Here is a 3,354-nt window from a genome sequence, read left to right as displayed (position 1 = left end):
CCATTTCTCTTATATCCCACAGTTTGGGGAAATTGTGCTTCCTCCTAACCAACTCCTATCTTCTTCAGGCAGTAATTGGCCTTTACCTAGAAAGGAAACTGTCCAACTATCCAATTTTCGGATCAAGCAAACCGGTACTTGTTCCTTGAGTTAATGAACGAGGTTGAGAAGAGGAAATGAAGAGGCTCGGATTGGGAAAGGGTTCTGAGTCTGCCTGTGAAGGCCGGCTCCCTCTTCGGCTCCCTCTTCAGCACTTCACTTGCTCTGATTAGCTTGGAGGCCAATCAAGGCTCCTCTGGTTGCCCCCCACACTCATGTGCTCACCGACAGCTCAAGTTCATGACGCTGTTTCTCTTAGAACAGGGATAGGAGCCAAGTTCCAAGTCCCTGTCTAAGCAGTCACCAGCTGTGTGAGCTGGAGTAAACCACTTAAGGTCTCCGAGTGCCAGTGTTTTCATCCAACCAGAGAGCAAACCTTCACTGCCACCTACTTACACCGCAGCACCCAGCCACAGAGGCTGCTGAAGGCATTGAGGACTCTAAAGACCAGTGCAGATGTAAACAACAGCTCTGTGAAAAAAAAAAATGTCATCCCTCCAAGATGACACAGCTGTCATCCCATTGTCCAGAACTCAACACTGGGCAGAGATCCTAAATGTCAGTAGTTTGTAGTTTAATGTAGAGAGAATGTTAGTTACATTTCAAGTGAAAGCTCGTCTGTGATCCACTCCGAAATGCAGGTAAAGTGTCCTAAAACTTCATTCCAACCAGGTGAAAAAAAAAAATCCCTTCATATATCCTGAAGGAGCCTTTCACTCCCGCACGGGCTCCCCATCAGCCACCCTGCTGAGCGTCACGAAGTTTCTTTCAGGGCTCACCTGTGAATTCCCCCTCAGGATGCCCCTTTCACGGGGTCAGTTATGACTGCTAGACAGTGGCTCTGAAATGAGGCCCTGAACATTCTTCCTCTAGCATTTGCCTGCTAGGTCACACAGCAGGTCTCCCCTTCAGAGTCTACAAGTCTCTTGTACACAAACTGGGACCCTCATCCCAGACAAGACACCTCAAGGGCACACCTCACCATCTTTATTACCTTTCTAAGACATCATGGTCCCAGAACAGTAGCTGAGAGCTTGGATCTTTTTCCGTAAGCACCAAGCAGAGAGGGCCAACTGGGAATGGTGATAGTTTTGGAAACCTCCAAGCTGGGCCCCCAGAGACACACTTCCTCCAACAAGGCCACACCTCCTAATCCTTCCCAAAGAGTTCTGCCACCTGAGGACTAAGCCTGCAGAGACCATTCTCATTCAAACCAGCCCAACCAAACAACAGGGCTTCCGATCCCAGTGCCCACCTGATGATCTTTGGGACACACTGAGGTTTGTTAAGGTCCCTTCAGGTATCTGCGTGTTAGTCTTCTGTTGCTGTGAAATAAATTCCTCAAACCTTCGTGGCTTAAACCTGTCAGCGTATATCATATGGTTCCCAAACTCAGAAACCCAGGAATGGCTTAACTGGGTGGCTCTGCTCTGTGTCATAAATTTGGCGAGGTTCCATATGTTAGTGGATGGTGCCTAATCCCGATTCATCACCTCCACCAAAATAGCACTGCCAACACCAACAAACCCCAAACCTTCCAGATTCACAACTTGTCAGATTAGCATGAAATGTGATTGGTAGAAAATTACTTAAGAACCAATATATAGGTGGGTGTGGTAGCCCATATCCATAACCCCAATGCTCAGGACTATGACGGGAGAGTTATCATGAGTTTGAGGCCATCCTGGGCTACATAGTAAGTTCCTAGTTAGCCTGAGCTACAGAATGAAGTCCCATCTCAAAACAAAACAACAATAACAACAAACAAAAAGATAAATGTTCCTTATTTTAATTAAATTAATTTATTTATTTTAAAGACAGGGTTTCACTGTGTAGCCCCGGCTGTCCTGGAACTCATTCTGTAGACCAGCCTGGCCTCGAACTCAGAGATATATACCTACACCTGCCTCCCAGGGGCTAGAACTAAAGGCATGTGGCACCACTGTCTGGTGCAAAGAGGGGAGAGGGAGGAGATGGAGGGGGAGAGGGGAAATGGTGGGGGGAAAAGGGAGGGGGAGAAAGGGAGGGGGAGGGGGAGGAAGGGGGGAGGGAGAGAACAGCCTAAGGTAAGTAAGTGTTGTCCACAATGGACCCTTGTCATAGCTTGTTCTCCTATGTCGCTAAGAGAGAAGATGAGGCATGAGCGCTGAGCACTCATCCCTGCAGCCCTCTGACACCTGCCCCCACCTAGTGGTGACAACATTTTCTGGCAAACCTCTTCTGATTCTTCTTTAAATCTATTTTTGTCTTATGTGTTTGAGCGTTTTGCATATATCCCACGCGTGCCTGGTACCCAAAGAAGCCAGAAGAGAGTGTCAGGTTCCTTGGAACTGGGGTTACAGATGGTTGTGAGCTGTCCTGTGGGTGCTGGGAGTCAAACCTGGGTCCTCTGGAAGAGCAGCCAGTGCTCACAGCTGCTGAATCATCTCTCCAGTCCCTGTTCTGATTCTTCTAATCACACATTTTTCTTTAAATTTTTTTTAAAAAAGCAGTGATGTCCAGTCGTCTTCAGCCTTCCTAATGCTGCGACCCTTTAATACATTCCTCAGGTTGTGATGACCCCCCAACCATAAAATTATTTTTATTGCCACTTTGTAACTGTAATTTTGCTACTGCTATGAACTGTAATGTAAATCTCTGTGTTTTTCAGTGGTCTTAGCCCCGTCATGACCCACAGGTTGAGAAATGCTGTAAACCTTGTGTATGGGATTTGTCTGTGTTTTGTATAAGCCACACGGATGAAAATATCTTGCCATATTTTCATTTCCCTCTTTTCTTCTTCCCGATTCCATGAACAAAATTTCCAACTGTGATTTCTATCACCCCAGGCATTTGCTTTAGAGCTGAGGTCAACTGATTTCTATCACCCCAGGCATTTGCTTTAGAGCTGTGCTTTGTATCTGAATCAGAATCACCTATACACTGTGTAGCTATTATTCTGGTCTTTTCTTTTTTTTTTTTTTCCTGTCAAACTTGAGTCCGTCTTCTTGATCTTAGATTCTTCCATTTGCAGATCTTTATCCTTAAAGGAAAGAGAAGCTAACTAAGGATTATTGTGCTTTTACCCCCACGTGCAGTTGTATCTACTGTCTTTACCAAAAGGCGTCCTATTTCAGCCTTCACTCCCGCCCTTTAACCTTTACTGACTACACAGGCATCTTATCCCAGCCTTTGCTCCCTCCCTTTAACTTTGACTGACTACATAGGCATCCTATCCCAGCCTTTGCTCCCTCCCTTTAACTTTGACTGACTACA

This window comes from Mus caroli, chromosome 17 (genome assembly GCF_900094665.2).
Source record: "Mus caroli chromosome 17, CAROLI_EIJ_v1.1, whole genome shotgun sequence".
In the NCBI taxonomy this organism is placed as follows: domain Eukaryota; kingdom Metazoa; phylum Chordata; class Mammalia; order Rodentia; family Muridae; genus Mus; species Mus caroli.
The sequence above is the reverse complement of the archived record's forward strand: the minus strand, read 5'-3'. Positions refer to the sequence as shown.